The 18,336-nt window shown below is 43.1% G+C and overlaps 1 protein-coding gene across 1 annotated transcript in view; it reads right to left on the reverse strand.

Annotated features, from left to right (window-relative positions):
- LOC124791304 (organic cation transporter protein-like) overlaps positions 1 to 8,396 on the reverse strand; it is a 137,330-nt gene extending 128,934 nt beyond the window's left edge. Inside the window, exon 1 of the mRNA XM_047257851.1 lies at positions 8,289 to 8,396. The gene's annotated coding sequence lies outside the window, so the exon portion shown is untranslated. The remainder of the gene's footprint in view (positions 1 to 8,288) is intronic.
- Positions 8,397 to 18,336: the final 9,940 nt, after the last annotated feature.

The following is an 18,336-nucleotide window of genomic DNA, read 5'->3' on the forward strand; positions in this document are numbered from 1 at the left end:
CTTTCTAAGCACTTATACTAGCAGAGGTCTTCCTTGTCTCAGGTCCTGAAAGATATGCTGCAGTTTTCAATGTGTAGTCTTGCATTCAGAAAAAAAGTCATTTCGAAATAGCAAATAATATCGTTTCAATATTGAAACTTTTCCTTCGATATTTGCTAGAGATTTCCGATCACTGTTGCCCACTACTACTAGACACGAGATAGTATCTTTTTTAAAAGATGGCTACGAGTATGAAAGCTGTTTCCAGAGGTGTAGCTCTTAGTTGTATATGCGAAACGTATACTATCTGACTTGGCGCACTTCTTAGGAACCTCGTTAGAAACTATTTTCCACAGACAGTACTCAAATGGGGATGGGTCCCAATAAATCCATCCTAATCTGTTGCATATCGGGAATACGTGTTTTCCATTCTCCTCTTTTATAGTGAAAGAAAAGCGGAGTTTTGAGATCACAAAACTATTATACGTTGACTAAACTAACCCGAAAGGAGGTTTTTCCCTGTGATAAAGTTCAATGTTGTTGGAAGTTGACGCTTAACTTCTCCAACTCTTCTAATTAATCCATCTTTGTGAAGAGTGTCACACTGACTAGCAATAATCAGAGATCGATCGCTCGTTTGTTTCGTAAGGTATATTTTTCGTGGACGACTTATATGTCATTACTTATCTGTCAGTGAATCTGAAGCTGTCATCTGTTTTTCCTACATCAAGTCCCATTTCAGTTTGCTCTCAAAGGTTACGTCAAGAAATGTTACGGTTTTTCTATCTCCAGTAGAGAAACCTAACATTAGTGGATTTTTGCGCCTTTTTATGTGCAATGCAAAACTTGTTGAATGGAATGAATAGTCTGCTGAGTCCATAATATGGAGTAAGAGTGAACCAAAGGAAGACATAAGTGTTCAACACTAGTAGAAATAAGATTAGGTACAAACGTATCAAAATGGGGGTCTCACAGCGGACGAAGTTCAGAAATTCTGGTAATATGGAAGCAAAATAACCTGTGACGAAGGAAGCTAGCACAAGCAATGATAGAATTCATAGCTACACGGAGTCAACTACGAGGCATGTGAAGAAAATAGAGTACTGAGCTTCTGATGCTCAAAGGGACTTTTTCCGACAAAGTTGGCAGCATTGTTTCCAAGGACACGGTATTGGCAATAGAACGCACGGTCTTTTGTCTCAGGCGGCTGACACACTTGTTCGAGTGCTATGCTAAAACGAGTGTCTTTCTGAAACCCGCCAGTTGCGAAGTTAGAACCGTTATATTATTTCTTCTTCCAAAGAGAAACGCACCGTTCCAGATTTGCAACGAAATCAAAACCATTCATGAGAATGGTGTGACGAATCATACTAATGCCTACAAGTGGTATCGCTAGCTTAAAGCTGGCGGAACTACGATGAAGAAAGGAGTTGGCGTCCCTCAATCGTGACTGATGAAATGTTGACGAAGATCAAAAAAATTATTCGTGACTGCTGTCGATTGTCTTTGGACGAGATGAACGCACTGATTCTAGAAATCTCCAAACCTCTTCTGCATGAAATCGTTACTGAGACAATTTTTGATAACCAGAACAGCTCACAGATCAACACAAAGTCAGCAGAATCGCAACATCACGGGAATGTCTCTAACGTTTCGAACTGGAAGGTGAAGAATTCCTTGACACTGATCTGACCAGTGGTGAAACGTGGGTGACCCACGACACACGTGAAAGATTAAGTTCGGGGGCGACATCGCTTCTCATCGTCAAATAAACTCAAAACCGTTGTTTCGGCCCGAAAAAACAGCCTCCGTCCCTAGGGGGGATAACAGTTAACCCTGCGCGGTACTGTGAAACCCTACAAAACTGCGGAGACCCTTACAGAACAAGAGAAAGGGTGTTTTAACGCAGGGAGTGTTCTTGTTGCATGACAGTACACGTCCCCACACAGCCAAAGCCATATCCATAATGGATAAAATATTTAGCACTCACATTCCCTCAGTCGAGACATAGCCGATCACTACAATCTTGAGCCTTGATCTGGCACCTTCGGGTTTTCATCTTTACACCTCTTTGAATGTGTTTATGGGTGGAAAAAGGTTTTGTACCGACGGTGAGGTAGAGATTGCCATCAAACAACAGGGCAAAGAGGGGGCGATTGTCAATTTTTGACGAAGGTATCGGAAAGCTCATCCCTCAGCACATAAAGTACATCGAGAACGAAGGCGATTACGTCGATAGTAGGCTAGATATACAACTGTAAATTTGTGAGTCAAGAGGACTAACCGGATAAGAAACGGAATCTCTGCAGAATCGACGCGGGAAGGAATATATTAAGAATATTAACTAGATGTATGTGTTAAGGATTAACTTCCATGGACACCCATACAGGAAGAAAACAGTGAGTCAGCTGTTGTGATATAGACAAACAATAGAATAGACTGAATGCAAGTGACACTCTCAGGCAGGTGAAGAGATTGATACCGATGAGATAATCGTGACGAGCCGCATCCAATTAAAAGACTGCTTTTTTTTAAAAAAAAAAAAAAAAAAGACCAATACGTCACCTGTACTTACTTAAGGGCCAAATGAGTGTCCCTACACCGAGAACCAGTCCTCTGCAGACCTTTCGCCATGTTACTACATTTTCTGATGTGCCAAGTTCCGCATGTGGAACATTATCAACTGCGTACAGCCTCATGACTCATGGAACCTCCATCAGACCAGGTTATACTTATACCGTGAACAATAACGGTTTCTGAAACTCCTTTGGAGTACTTCAGAAGTTACTTTTACATCTGACGAGTTCGCCCACAACAGAACTCCACGGTGAGTTCTGTCTGCTAGAAAGTCTGATTCGTGTCACAGAACTGGTCCTACAATCGGTAAGCTTCCATTTGTTCACTAAACGACTGCGCGAAATGTTTTAGAATGCCTTCAGAGAGTCATTGCTATCGAAGCCCCTTTGGAAGTAACAGACCAACAGAGCGAACTAATTTACACAAGATCTCTGTTTGCAGAATCCACTTTTATTCCTATAAAGAAGACTTTATTTCAAGAAAGGCCATAACATACTAACATACCCCTATTTCGGAATTGATGTAATTGATATAGGTCTTTAATTGTGAGTACATGCATCTCTACAACCATCCGTTAATACTAAGGCTGGAATTTAAGCTAAGTAGTTACCAAATAAGTTAGCAGATTACGGATACCATAATTACAGTCAAAATAAATTACTACTGCTCTTTCACCCAGTCACATAAAAGGCGCAGAATGCGGAGAATATTGCTTTAAAGCCCTATCGCAGCCTCATGGAAATGGTTTGCCTCTGGATATGATTTTCAGTCAATATCTACCCGGCACTGGCTACATACCCTTAAAGTTTGTTAAGAGTATTTGGAAGCTCATGTTAAAGCAGGTGTGATGACATACCCACAGATTCGTTGGTCTGTTCTGTGCGCTGATAATATGGGACTTTAGTAACTTATGCGACTTTAGCCAAGAGCATATTGTTTTGCATTGGCAGAAACTGGGATCTAGGCACCATTAATATTTAAGTACGTAGATCTCTATAGAAGCAGGCGACAAAGACTTTTCTGGGTACGGTAACGCGTCATATTGTGAAATAAGTGTCTCATCCAGTGACAGTTATTTTGCTGTGGTCTGACGCGATACCATACCGAGGAGACATTTGTGTTGACAGCTATCGGTATGTTCCGAAAGTGAAAAAATGATCGTTAAATTGCCAATGAATAAGAAGAATCTTTTAAAAATGTGGAACTCAGTGTAGTGGCCACGATGTAAATCAAAATAGGGGACATTGCATGGTGCAACCGAAGTCAAAGCTTAAGTGGAAAAATGTTCTTGAGTTAAAATTCCGTAGACCTCGTTTCAGACATTGCTCGTTTGCAGACTGTCCATTCTTTGTTATTATTGACGGCACAAAACTGTCAAGTAGCGACTGCTGTGGGGACGAAATGCCTGTCTCCATAATTGTGTCACACAGCAATAGTTTTGTCATCTGAAAATCTCTAACTCGTTCTGAGAACAATCACATGTAAACGAGCTGTGTCATTTCAATGAATTATGTAAAAGAATACTCCAAAAAGCAAAATACTGTCACTAAATGATGTTTCACAAAGGAAAATCAAGAAGTCGTACTGCCAAACCATTCCTGTACCAGTGCCTTTATAAGGCACTTAAATCAGTGCGAGTGAATCGCTAAAATCCTGAAGGTGCCATATACAGATATACTCTTAAGATTGGGTCGTGAAAGGAACTAATTGCAACGCTCACCTCTTAATCCTAGAGTACCACGAGTCTCTTAAGCATATAATTTATCATTGTAATTGAAATGCTATGCCGATAATGCGCATCTACGAGGAGAGAATCAGGACTGGTCTAGAGAACTATCTCCTTTTATCACTGCTGAAATATGTTTTGAGTTTCAAGATAAGTCAACCTCCAGCAAAAATGACCTCTCGAATATTACTTGCTAGGATTTTTAAAACATCAATCAAGCGAAATTCACTCCGCAGTTTCACATGCGATGTTCTAAGACGTCATTAAGACAACGAGATGGATTAGGCCCCTATTACAGAAGCCACTGTCATACAGAAAATCTCGCCAAATGCAGGACTGAACTGACTATTCGTTGACAGACAAAACTAATTGTATTAAAGTCGACACCACTCTGAGAACATGGTATGGCGATGAAGGGAAAATGGAAATAAGAGGAGAGATACTGAAGTCTGCAGAAAATACTTAGCAGGAGAAGGAACTAGTTCGAGGGAAACGTGCTAAGGGCGTCCAGATATAGTTTTCGTGACACTGGAGCGAACAGTAGGGAGGTAACATTGTATTGACAGATTAGTTTGGGCTATGAGAAATAAATCATGTAGGGTGTTGGCTATATCATGTTGAGAAACATGAAGACATCAGCAAAAGACAAGGAAAAAAAACAGAAAAAGGAAAAACTGGGACCTTATGAAGTCAGTTGTCAGACTGAAGCATCTTTAGCTTGGTGGTACGGATGATGACCGAAAAGAAATTAGAATGTAGCACGGTGTAACATTGTTTATGAATATGAAATATAACCATTACATTGCTGAAATGGTTGAAAATAAAGAAAGTTACATTCCTCGGAACACCTCTTATTTCGTGAAATGTTCACAATATCAGAACACGGATTTTGGCCAATGGCAGTAACGGAGGACCTAGTTTTGTTGTATGCTTAATGCTCTTGCATCAACCAAGATACTTAAGCAAGTATGATCTTTTAAATGGAATGGTTCGGTTTTTCTAAAAGCTTTGAAAAGCTGTTAGTACAGCGGTATAATGCTTGTTAATGTTGGTGCTGAAAATCTTCGCAGACGTATCGGAGAGTTGTAAACTTAAAAGGCAATGCACCGGGAATCGGTTGTTGCTCTTTAAACACTGCCTTGTGCGGCTTTCGTACTTAGCTTCGTCGTTTTACCAAGCATTTCGACTGTTTTTGTTTCCGCAAATATTGTTGACTTAAACGTGAGTACGTACATACATTTGACACAGTTTTCTCGATCACCTTCTCATACGCTTACAAAAACCCCAGCCAAACTGTATCTAGGGGTAAAAAGTTCTCTGTTAACTTGCCGCTTCAAATTTTCATAAAGTCCAGAGCTTTCAGTGACTGTCTCCACCATCGTCATCAGGGGCTAAGGCTGGCTATCGTGAACCCGCGAGGTCCCCTCTTTTATGACAGATGACGGCCCCTGGTGGCTAGATTACGTCATAAGAATATCAGGGAAATGGTTCGTGCTGAGATGGTGCCTCTGCGTCCATAGATTACGTCAGGATTTTTCCGAATTTCACTCAGAATGTGAATCGAGAACTTTCCATCCATAAACTCCATCTCGAAAGCCTTGGTATCTACGTCCTATAAACTAGGCCACTCCCTCCCATCTGAGTACTATCATTTGCCGTAGAATTCTTTTCGATGGAACGACAATGAATATCAACCACGTGCAAAGAAGCAAGAATGGAAAATTAAATTTAGTGAGGGAGAGAGAGAGAGAGAGAGAGAACTTAACATTACAGGCTGTAACGATAGTCGGCAACTATCTTGAAGGAACTTATCGGGCAGCTCATGATGTTTTAAACCAAAAAGAAACATAAAGCATTCACGGTGAGAACCCTGTATGGAGGAACTAAATGACTGCTAGAATGCTCGACTGCTGTGTGGGGGCCGTGCGTGCCATTTCCAACTGACGCAAATTTTTAAACGAAAATGCATGTGGTACGAGCATTTCCATGAAGAGCAAAATACATAAACATTAAAAAACTACACCTATCACTGGATGGCACATAGGAGGAGAAACAATGGACGTAGTCTTTATGTTCAGTTATCTCGAACCCAGACTTCTGCTGCCGGTGACTGCAGCCAAGAAATCAAGAGACGCTTTTTACTTGGTAGAAAGACAGCGTCAAATGTTGACAATGTTTTGAGGAGTCAAGACATAATATCAACAACAAAGATCCGTACAATAAGGGCTATGGTATTTCAAGTTGTGACGTACGGATGCGGATGTGAGATCGGCACAGAACGGACTCCTTTTATCGGTGGTGCTGGGGGAAACTCCTTAGAGTCACAGGAATCTCAATGAGAACGAATAGGACAGTATTGTAGCTTATTAAACCAGATGGCTCTTTGCAAGATCTGATACTGACTAGAAGACTGAACGTGAAGTTCAGAACACAAAAGTAAGTCTCCCAAAGCAGTTCGATACAACTCTCGAAATTATCGAGAAAATCGACTTTGCGGTTTTCCGAGCGTTTTTAATTCACCAAAGGTAGAACAGTTTTTCTGTGGGCATTGTGGATCTGTGGTAGAATACTCGACTGCCGCGTGGGGGCCGTGGGGGCCATTTCCAACTGATGCAAATTTTTAAACGAAAATGCATGTAGTACGACCATTTCCATGAAGAGCAAAAGACAAACGATAAAAAAAACGATAGCTCTCAAGACCGGTAATCCCAGGTTCGAGTCTCATTTCAGCTATTGCTTTTTTCGTTTATCTTTCTCGCTCAGATTACCTATGTCATTTAAATATCAAGTTCATCAAATATATTCGGATTGGCGTATATATATAATTTTTTATAACTATCATCGTCAACTAACAGTAAAGTGCTTACTGTACAGTTTGTAAACACACGTAGAAGACAAATACTGTTAACTACCTCCACAGAGAAGGGCTCTGGTATCGAGGTTTCCCCTCAGCTAACATGCAATTATCATAAAAATTATACTGATATGTGCTAATTAGCATATATTTGGCGAATTTTACATTTAAATGACGAGGATATTCTAATGAACGAAAAAAGTAATGACCCAAATGAGACTGGAACCAGCAATGCAGCGTTTACCAGTCTTGAGCGCAGCCGATATTTTCATCTCTCTCTTCACAACAAGGGCACATAACATGCGATTTTGTTTAAAAATTTGCATCGGCGGGGAATAGAAGCCGAATCCCCCCCACCTGGCAGTCAAACAATCTACCACAGACACAACGCCCATCAAAAAACTGCTCTAGGTTTAGTGAATTAAAGAAGGTTGGAAATTTTAAAAATAATTTTTCTCCACAATTCCTTAGAGTTGCAACGAACAATATTTGGTATTTGAGATTTGAGTGCTGAACTTCATGTACCATGAATATAAAAAAGTTACGAAACTCCACTTGTCACATGGTGTACTTTGTGGAACAAAAACTGACCTATTTGGAGCACGTCATAAGAAGATGTGATTCGTTGGAAAAGACGTTAATGCTGGGTAAGATCGAAGAGACAAGAAGAAGAAGGCAGCGAAGGCTGAAATGGATCGAAGGCATCGCGGAAGTAATGGATTCCAACATGGTAATCTATGGAGAAAGTGCAGAGGGAGAGAGGGGAGGGAGAGAGAAGGAGAGAGAGAGAGAGAGAGAGAGAGAGAGAGAGAGAGAGAGAGAGAGAGAGAGAGAGAGAGAAAAGAGTGATTGGGGAGGGGATAGAGGGAGACTACTTGATCTCATCCCCTCCTATTACGAGTCTAGAGACTTAACAGCTACGGAACTTCGCTCTTAGAGTACGAGGACGGGCAGCGAAGACTGACAGCCATTTATGAGATCGTGAGAGAAAGTTGCAGAAATCTCGGAATAGCTATCTGAAAACAGACGCGAATTATCTCGGACCGAAGAGGAAGGGTAGCCCCCGCGCCCCTCCAAGCAAACCCGCCCGAGACCGGAGGCAGTATCTCGCCGCTACCGGCCACGCAGCCACTCACTCCCGTACGCACCTACCTGCTTCGGAGCGCGCCCGCCAAAGACAGACGTGGCGAGGAAGCAGGCCGCCTCAACGTGGCAGAGGCTAGGTGCGCCTAGCAATATAGGCCGCCCCCACGCCGCGTGGTGGGGCAGGGCGCGGCCGACACCGGCAGGCATACAAAGAGGCGAAGCGAAGCGAGGCGAGGTAAGGCGAGCGGCGCGGCGGCCAGAACCAGTTCCGTGCCGCTCTGCCAGGGGGGATGCATTCACGCCGTGAGCTCCCCACAGGCCCGAGACTACTGCATACAGTGGCTGGACCAGTGCGTTCGGCAGCGATCAGCCGTTTCCTTGCAGTGGGCATAAACCAGAGCTCACGATACCATACGTCAGCTTTGGCCACTGACATCATAATCTCCGAAACGCAACACAAATCCAAATTGGTATTTTGTCGAAAGCTGACATTCTGCCACAGTGTGTGCGCAGGTTGAAGATCGACTCCTTCAATGAAGAAGACAGCAACCAGCTATTATCGACAATATTCTTATTCACGTAAATAATGCAACTGGTTTATCTTCAGATGGATGTTAACTTCAAGATGCACATTTTTTAAAGTTTACACAAGTTCTTGGCTCTTTATTGAAGCCTAGTGGTGAAAGATTCATGGGATGGTGATACCCTACAGTATTAAATGTTATATGAAAAGACGATTGAACACAATGTAAACAATTATTTAAGGATGAGAAGCTGTAGTCGGCTGAAAAAAAAAGTGGAATTCGTTGTGTGACATTAAGGAATATTCTCGCCCTACAGGTTCATGAAATTCCGATAGTCCGATAGATTGGGGCACTGTACGCAGTCTTCATAATAGCATGTGTAACGGAGGTGCGTTCCTAGAACTGTCATTGAGTCTCGTCTGGCGGAAACCCAGAACATCGCAGATATACACAGGCGCTTGGAGAATGTCTGCGAAGACCTAGCAGTGAACAAAAGCTCGGCGAGTCGTTGGGTTATTCACAATTTGTACAGAAAGCAGACTGCAGTTGCAAGAGTCAAGGTACACGAGAGAGAGGCCACGGAAAGTGAAGCGTGCAGTTTGAATACGATTCAGTAAAACAGCGTGTGGATACTGAGAATTTAATTGTTACAGGATAGCCAAATAATTGTATGTGCAAGCCATCTACGTTACGAAAGAAAACATTGTCCATTATTGGCTGCACAAACTTTCAGTTTATTTGCTGTTAGTCAGTATTGCCTTTCAAGTTATTATCAAGCAACATTCAGATAATCTCTATAGAACACGTAACAGATGTAACATCCACTAGTCTACACGTGAAACCACTTATAAACACTAACTTGATCCGTATCCAATAGGAACAGATTGTTTATAATACATGTGAGAGAGCCACGTACAATAACTTATTTCATACCAAAAGGCCAACAACTTTAAGACGTAAGGCATGAAAATAAGTTTCTGCGCTAACAGTAAAATACAAAACAAAATCATTCACAGTACCAAAACCACTACGGAACGATGTTGAACGTCAGGTGTGTACAAACTCATTTGCATCTCGTGTCCAAGCGTCTAAATCTGACAAACTGGTAGAAACTTCACAGCAAGATTCAAAGAGCACATGGGTGTACTCCGTGTTAACAACCTGAACAAATCCAGCTTTGCCACACGTCTTGCCCAACAATATCATTCTGCAAACAGCACAGAACAGGGAAGCTCCAGATACTTCATCTTGCTACCGAAGGCGTGGACCTTAGCTTTCTTGGAGAAATTCGAACATTTACCAACATAAATACAGCATTGAACCCCCTATTCAACGACCAGATTTAATTGAGAAACAAATTTTTCCTTCACGATTTCGAAGAATTATTACCTCGAAACATATGTTGGATTCCCGGTAGTGGTGCAGGATGCACACAGCCTCGCGAGACCAACTGACGAGCTTCTCGACCGATTAGAGTAAAGAAACCCGATAACAACTGGCAGCGTTGTGCTGATCACAGGCCCCTCCAGCCGCAACCCATGACGCCATCGTAGAGGCTGACACGGCGGCCGGTCAGGCCCTATTGGCACTTCTAGTGCCAGAGTGCGGAAATTTACGTAATTTTATACCTCGTATGTGTCTGTTTAGTAAGACACCTGGTTTGTAAATTAATTGTTTTAGTTAAATAATTTTTCATGCAAGGCTACATTTTACTGAATAGACATTTCAGACGTTTAGACATCTTTGTCATTTTTCAAGAACAGCATCATTGACACGAATGTACAATCTAGTATGGTTTCAGCACGCTGTAGACAGTATTCCCGAAACATTCGAAACATATGGAATGCTCCACATATACCCTAGCCCCAGAAGGCCACCAGGTAATAGGAGTAACGTAATATGAAATGCAGTACATTCAGGTCTTCCGATGTCGGAATGCGTAAGTCTCCGCAGAGGCCACTTCCGTCGCAACTGAAGGTGACAAGTACCTGCTTCGTTAACATGCTGGCATTTCGCACCATAGCATCTGATGCCACATCAGTTAACTTGTAAGTAGGCTGTTTATGTTTTTTTATTGGCAACGTTACGTAGCGCTCTGTAGGAAAATCACTGGCTGTGCTGTGCGCAGTCTGTGGCTAGTTTGCATTGTTGTCTGCCATTGTAGTGTTGGACAGCGGCAGCTGGATGTTAACAGCGCGTAGCGTTGGGCAGTTGGAGGTGAGCCGCCAGCAGTGGTGGATGTGGGGAGAGAGATGGCGGAGTTTTGAAATTTGTAAGACTGGATGTCATGAACTGCTATATATATTATGACTATTAAGGTAAATACATCATTTGTTCTCTATCAAAATCTTTCATTTGCTAACTATGCCTATCAGTAGTTAGTGCCTTCAGTAGTTAGAATCTTTTATTTAGCTGGCAGTAGTGGCGCTCGCTATATTGCAGTAGTTCGAGTAACGAAGATTTTTGGTGAGGTAAGTGATTTGTGAAAGGTATAGGTTAATGTTAGTCAGGGCCATTCTTTTGTAGGGATTTTTGAAAGTCAGATTGCGTTGCGCTAAAAATATTGTGTGTCAGTTTAAGCACAGTCGTATATAATTTTTCTAAGGGGACGTTTCAAACTTTTAAATCACTTCTCTGATTAGCCACTGCGTTCTCCAAAATGTTTAGTAAATCCTCTTGGCCAGCCCGATCGCCAGACGTAAACCCACTGAAGCACGTGTTGAATGTTGTCTGACTTGAACTGATCTACAGGTCTCTCCAGGTCTCCGTCATACCTGCCGTCAGGGAGCCTCCTGGGTAGTGCAGAACGGCGATTCATAGCTGAACACAATGCGAGGACATTCGTCAGCAGGCCATGCATCCCACTCGCGGCTGCACCACTCGAAACGCAGCTTTTGTGTTGTGTCAATAGCACGGGCGGCAGTTCATTAGTCTAGCTGCTGCTAGTCTTTGACCAATGGCGCCAGATGACACAAAATGTTTCACGGAGACCATTACTTGTTCTCGGATCGCACACGTAGATTCGAAGGTCTTACGATGTGCTTGGTGCACAAAACGGTGATGCTCCCTTGTAGATGTCAGACGTGATCGTCCACAACTTTGACGATGAGAATGCCTGCCCTTACATTCCCATGCAGTATAGTGGTTCAAATGGGTCTGAGCACTATGCGACTTAACTTCTGAGGTTATCAGTCGCCTAGAACTTAGAACTAATTAAACCTAACTAGCGGTCGCTCGGTTCCAGACTGTAGCGCCTAGAGCCGCACGGCCACTCCGGCCGGCTGCAGCATAGTATCAGGTTACTGTCGGATCCCAATGCCCCACAGATCTGGATGTTTCACAATTCGACCATTTAACCAAATGGGGATCCACAATGAGGTCCCTTCCAAACACTTTAGGTTACTGATAACGTTATCTCACATCTCCGTATCCTTCACAGTGGTTACTCATCACCTCGCACTGTTCGTCCTCATATGCCCTACCTGGCACGGTAACAACACTGAACAACACTAATGCACTTTCGCAGAGATTTGCAGCTCTAATCGTTTACAAATTTCCCTATGGTGCGTACGTGTACGAAGTTACACTGACCATGTCTTCCGAGTGCTGCATTTCTTTTTGTAAGGTAGTGCATTTTACAGGTACAAGGGGGAAAAAAATATTGCGTACGATTCGTCACAGTTTGCAAAATCAATGAGTGCAAAATCAATGAGGGCTGTTTTGGAGTTGTTATTTCCTGGTAGACAATCTAGGTTTATTTTGAGTTTTGAAAGTGTGTAATACAGATGTGGCGTGCAATAACGGCCTGTGACCACTAAAACGTATTTATGTTGTCGCTTACCTACGCAGTACAAGCACCCACATAACTGTCGTCTGTTTCCACCCAGTGACACAGGTAGCCGAGAATAAAACACAGCCGGCTGGAGTGGCCGTGTGGTTCTAGGCGCTACAGTCTGGAACCGAGCGACCACTACGGTCGAAGGTTCGAATCCTGCCTCGGGCATGGATGTGTGTGATGTCCTTAGGTTAGTTAGGTTTAATTAGTTCTAAGTTCTAGGCGACTGATGACCTCAGAAGTTAAGTCGCATAGTGCTCAGAGCCATTTGAACCATTTGAATAAAATACAGCGGTACTCATAAATCGCCTACGTCGTCCTGATTTAAATAAATCTATCTAATGATGGGCAAACAGTACTTCGAAACAGGTGGTGGGAAGGTCAGTGAAAGTGACTGCCTGTAGTTTTCTGAGTATTTCAAGTGTTTTTCATTTATTATTTTGTGCTAACCCAATTTTTGTTGCTCTCGCCTTCAGTCCGCTGCCAGGTTTGATATCGCCCTTCAAGCTTTACTATACACATCATCTTTGCGTAACTACTGCAGCCTACATCCACTTTAACCTCCTTACTGAGGACAAGCGTTGATCTCTTCCCTACAAATCCCATCCTACCGTCCCTCTCCTCCTCCAGCCACGCCCTCAGGCACTTCTCTCAGTTACCAAGTTAACTATTTATCGGTGTCTTAGGACGGATTCTAGTGTAATTGCGGTAAAATAAACGTGTGAAAGGAAACGACTTGTATTTCTTTTTTGACTTCTGATGTCTTTTTAACTCAGTTTCAGGAAAGTTGTGATTTTCGATTCATTGTGAGTCATAGGCATTATATTGCGTCCAACTACATATCGTTTCCAATCGGACAGTGTGCACATGTTTTTTTCTTCTTCTTTCTTTCAAGCAATGGAAATCGATAAGACCACGTATCTTTTGAATACAGAGTGAATCATCTAAAGCTTGCATCGCAGATATTCCGGAAATGGAAAGTGCTATTTATGTGTGGTTTCAGAAGAATGGATTAGAAGTCAGGGACTCTTATTTTTACCAATAAAAAGAATTTCATAATGCCTCGGAAGTCCATTTTTTTAAAGTACACTATTTGAATGGAACAGTGCCTATTTACATTAACAAAGTGAAAGTAGGGTAAATTAGTATCTCAGTGACGTTTGTTGCACGATTCTAGGGCCAATCGTTTGCCAGATAATTTATTTTGAAAAGTTCCCACATCGACACTTTTTTGTGGCATTCAGCCTGCGTTGTTGCTAGGCACGATGCGATGTTCCTTACAGTATGCTTTTGTGTTCCTCGAATGTATTGTAACTTGCTAGTCAATACGTGATAGTCCAAGCAGCAGGTCGTGAATGAACGATGGCATTTACCAATGAAGAAAAAACTGACATGTTCATGGTGTATGAAGACTGTAGGGACAATACAGTTCGTACTTGTATGGTGTACGCTGCAAGATATCCCAACAAACGTCAACCATCTCGGCAATCACCAATAACGCGAAAGTCATAGTGTAACCTGAACGACGTAACAGAAGGAAGCAAGTGACGACAGAAGAGCGGGAAATTAATGTTCTTGTTCATTTTGCAGCTGATCCGCACGTTAGCTCCCGCGCTATGGCAATGGAAGTGCCGTGAGTCAGGCAACTGTCCTACGCATTCTCCATCGACATGGATCCCATCCCTATCCACATCTCTCTCCATCAAGAGTTGCATGGACGTGCTTGTGAGAATCATGTAAACTTCCGTAGTTGGGCATTCAGACAGCGTCTCCAGATGTATCACGTATCCTGTTTAGTGATGAAGCCACATTTACCAATCATGGTCAGGTAAACCGCCGAAACGTGCGCTATTGATCCGTAGACAATCCACGTTGGCTTTGTCAAACTGAACGCCAGCGCCCATAGAGTGTAAACGTGTGGTGTCGGACAGTGAACCATCAGCTCATAGGCCAGTTTTTCATACACGGAACACTGATCGCGCACATATATCGCTATCTCCTAACAGACCATCTTCCACGAGTCCTAAAAGACGTTCCTCCGCGTACTATGAAGAACCTGTGGTACCAACACGATGGCTGCCCAGTCCACAGTGCACGTAGTACCATAGCTTGTCGTTGGATTGGCACAGAGGACCTATACCTTGTCGGGCCCGTTCCCCGGTTTTGATCCATGTAGACTTTTTTTCTGTGGGTAAAGCTGAAAGGCGCTGTTTGCAAGGATATGCTCCCCATTATATGAAACAACATAGTACTGCAGCCTGTTCGGACTTCTCCGTTGAAATGCTAGCTAGTGTGCAGCAGTCGTTCCGTACCAGACGAAGTGTGTATTGCCGCTGCCGGTGGTCATTCTGAACACGAGCTGTGATGCGATATTGCAGTGCCTTTGTTATTCTGAATTTCGAAGCAAAGTTTCCTCCGACGTGCATGTAGTGTGCAGTGTAGAGTTCTATCCGACTTATTACGTATATCATTGGCTTAGCGTGACAGAAAGAGCTGAAACCCAGAAAATACAGATAACCATGGTGATCGACGAGTTTGTCATCCGACAGAGGAAATTGATGCTGGTTATAAATTGGTAGTGAAAGTTTTATCGGTAGCTGTCCGTGGTGATTGAAATACCCAAAACAAATACGTCTTCGCTCAAGGGATTCAGATGAGCACACCCCTTGTCAAACGGAATAGATCAATGTAACTTAGCGATTTGACAACTAATACCCGCAGACCAATCTTCTGTATTCTTAGATATCATAATTATCGATGTAATTCGATTTCCTTGTTCCTCTTTCAGTGTTATATGTCATTCTGTATCGCCCGCATCTCGTGGTCGTGCGGTGGCGTTCTCGCTTCCCACGCCCGGGTTCCCGGGTTCGATTCCCGGCGGGGTCAGGGATTTTCTCTGCCTCGTGATGGCTGGGTGTTGTGTGATGTCCTTAGGTTAGTTAGGTTTAAGTAGTTCTAAGTTCTAGGGGACTGATGACCATAGATGTTAAGTCCCATAGTGCTCAGAGCCATTTGAACCATCATTCTGTATCGAGGTTTAAAGTACGGATATATTGGCCTGTAAGTTGCTAATTCTGTTTATGGGAGACTAACAATGAAACAGTAATGATAAGAGTTCAGCTCTAAAGGGAAGTCGCTTGTCTCAATGGAGCGACTTTTAGGTCATCTTGGTGACAAAAAGTGTAGTCGATAGTAAGCGCGGTCAAGGCGATTACGGAAGACCCGGTTCATTACGATAGATGTGAATCTCTCTCTAGAGTGCCTGTGATAGTACGTTCCTTTGCCGTTTCAGATAACAGAGGGCAATGACTAGGAATGCTGAGTGAGTCGGTAGAAATATTTGTACATTATGATTATCACTTTATTGTACTGATTCTTGTACTATTAAATATCCACGGTAGTGACTGTACATGAAAGACCAATTAGTTACAACGTAGTCATTGGTCGGAAACTAGTGACGCTCCTAATCCTGCGCTGATCATACGACAGCGTCGTACAAAGTTTTTTTTTTTTCTTCTTTATGTTGCTTTCTCCAACTTGTTTCTCTGCAACACTTTTTTTCAGACAAAAACAGAGATGTTTTGTATAAAGATCAATCTACGACACCAAGATCTGCAAATGTTGTACACGAGGATGAAGGCTGAAATCTGAGCGCACGATCTCAGAACTAAGCATACTGCGCTGGTCAACCGTGGCTATTTCATAACTTGAAATCAAGGACTGTCAACAGCAGTTAAAGCACATCTCAGTTTAAAGCAATTGTCACTAGCCCGCAGGACACATGGTAGAAGATCCAACAGTGTGCTCCCGTTACGAAAACAGCCCGGGAGATAACACATCGCTTGCGTTTTGGTTGTCAGCAGACAACGTGTAGATTCCAGAATGAATTTCACTCTGCAGCGGAGTGAACACTGATCTGAAACTTCCTGACAGGTTGAAACTGTGTGTTGGACTACTAGTCGATCCTGGGATCTCTGCCTTTGCGGGCAAAAGCTGCATCGACTGAGCTAACCAAGCGTGATTCACGACCCGCCCTCTAAGCTTCACTTCCACCAGTACCTCTTCTCCTATGTTTCAAACTTCACAGAAGTGCTCCTGCAAGCCTTGCGGAACTAACACTGCTGAAAGAAGGAATACTACGGAGACACGGCTTAGCTACAACCTAGGATGGGACCTTGCTGTTCATGTTGCACGAATTTTATTCAGAAAGAAAGGTCCGATTGGTCGCTAAATGGAAACCATATTGAAAACAAAAATGTTTTATTTTCAACAGTTAGCTATATCTTCCAGTAACTTCTCTACATATTCGCCGCTCCTATTAACAAATTTGTCGTAGCGCTGTAGTAACTTTCCAACACCCTCCTCATGGAAGGCAGCTGCCTGTACCTCCCCCCAATTTTCTATGCTGGTCTGCGGCTCATTGGCTGTGCCAATATGTTTCTATAGCTAGTTGTTCACGCGAGCACAGATGAGAATCAGAGGGAGCCAATTTCGGGCTGCGTGATGGCTGATCAAACACTTCCTACTGAAAACGCTGCAGGAGTGCACTACCCCACTACCGTGCTGAATGTGCGTTCAAAACTGGAAAGATCAACGTAAAGAGATCGACGGGCATACTAGAGACATTGCCCAACACATCAGTGCAAAGATCATCGGATTTTCACTGTGGTGTCCATTTCGCTACAGATCTGACCTTGCTTTCCGAGTGACCCTGCAGACAATATAGTGGCAGTCTAGGGTTTTCGCAGATGAGGCAGTTATCTATACTGAAGTGCTGTTTGAAGAAAAAAAACTGCACAAATATCCAGTGTGATCTTGATAAGATATCAAAGACTGGCAATTTGCATTAAATTTAAAATTATGTATTTAACAGAACGATAAAACATGGTAGGAAGAACAGGAGGAGGAGATCAGTGTTTAATGTCCAGTCGATAACGAAAACATTAGAGAGGGAGCACAAGCTCCTGTTAGGGAAGGAAACTTGCTGTGCCCTTTCAATGGAACCCCCCCCCCTGCATTTGCCTGAAGCGATTCAGGGAAACCACGAAAAACCTGAATCAGGGTAGCCGGACGCGGGTTTTAATCGTCGTCCTCCGAAATTCGAGCTCAGTCGGCTAACCACTGCAACACCTCGCTCGGCACCCGCAGCTCGTTGTCTAGTGGCTAGCGGGGTCCCGGGTTAGATTCCCGGCCGCGTTGGGAATTTTCTCCGCCCTGGGGCTGTTTGTGTTCCCCTCATCATTTCATCACCATTCATTAAAGTGGCGAGATTGGACTGAGTAAAGAGTGGGAATGTGTACGGGCGCGGATAATCACGTAGTTGAGCGCCCCACAAACCAAACATTATCATCGCCTCGTTCGGCTGACGAAACATACCATCCTATAACAACAGTATCAATGAGTCACAATTGGGATCGATAAACTGATACAAATATCTGAGTATAACAATGTGTAAGGATATGAAATTCGACGATCACGTAGTTAGTCGTAGGTGAATCATGTGGGAGACTTCGGTTCATTAGTAGAATACTAGGGAAATATAACTAGTCTACAAAGGAGACTGTCTATAAATCACTAGTGCGGACCATTGTAGAACAATGCCGTAGCGTATGGGACCCGGGCAAAATAGAACTAACTGGGGATATTGAACGTATAGAGAGAATCATGGTCACAGAACTAAGGCATGCGAGAGAGAGTCACGGAGATGCTCAAGAAAATGCACTGGCAAACACTGTAAGATAAACGACAATTATCC

Source organism: Schistocerca piceifrons, chromosome 1 (genome assembly GCF_021461385.2).
Source record: "Schistocerca piceifrons isolate TAMUIC-IGC-003096 chromosome 1, iqSchPice1.1, whole genome shotgun sequence".
Taxonomy (NCBI): domain Eukaryota; kingdom Metazoa; phylum Arthropoda; class Insecta; order Orthoptera; family Acrididae; genus Schistocerca; species Schistocerca piceifrons.